We start from the raw sequence: 621 nt of genomic DNA, 5'->3' as shown, positions 1-621 counted from the left end.
ATTTAGGTAAAGAAGAATATGTCTGGTATAAAGGATAGTCTTTAAGATGTCTCTTAGTACTACCAGGCCCTGTGATTAAAGTCAATAGAAAATTACAGCAACCCAATTCTGATATGACTGCTAACAGCCCAGACCCTTCAGAAATGAAGTTTTGGGTCACCCCACCAGGCAAAGAACCATGACCAGCTGAGGTGCTTCCTGAGGGCAAGGGAAATACAGAATGAGTGGTGGAAGAAGGTAGTTCTGAATATCAGCTATGATCATGTGACCAGTTGCATAAATGAGAACTGTGATTGTTATATTTCTTCATTGTATATGTGCATCAAAGCATCAAATATTTTTGTTTCCTTCTGTTATGAACTGTGAAACGTAAGTAAGGTTAAGGCATTTCAGTTGTACATGTGTTAGCGTATCATGTTAGGTGCAAATATGACTTTATAATTATCCTTATTTAGAGATTATATATGGTTAAGAAGATGTATACATCTGCCAAGTTCACAAGTGGTGGACTGTGATAGTTGGACCTGTGTGTCAACTTGGCTGGACCACAATTCTGTGTGGTTTAAGCAGTTGTGATGTGGTTATTCCCATGATGGAATCAGATGAATATGTTTTGAGCAG

At 38.2% G+C, this 621-nt stretch overlaps 1 protein-coding gene across 1 annotated transcript in view; it reads right to left on the bottom strand.

The window, feature by feature from the left end:
- KLF12 (Kruppel like factor 12) overlaps nucleotides 1-621 on the bottom strand; it is a 448102-nt gene that overhangs the window by 228991 nt on the left and 218490 nt on the right. The window lies entirely within an intron of this gene.

Source organism: Orycteropus afer, unplaced genomic scaffold (genome assembly GCF_000298275.1).
Source record: "Orycteropus afer afer isolate SDZICR_OR568_19922 unplaced genomic scaffold, OryAfe1.0 scaffold00212, whole genome shotgun sequence".
NCBI lineage: Eukaryota > Metazoa > Chordata > Mammalia > Tubulidentata > Orycteropodidae > Orycteropus > Orycteropus afer.
Note: the sequence above shows the minus strand (reverse complement) of the source record. Positions and strands in the feature narration are given on the sequence as shown.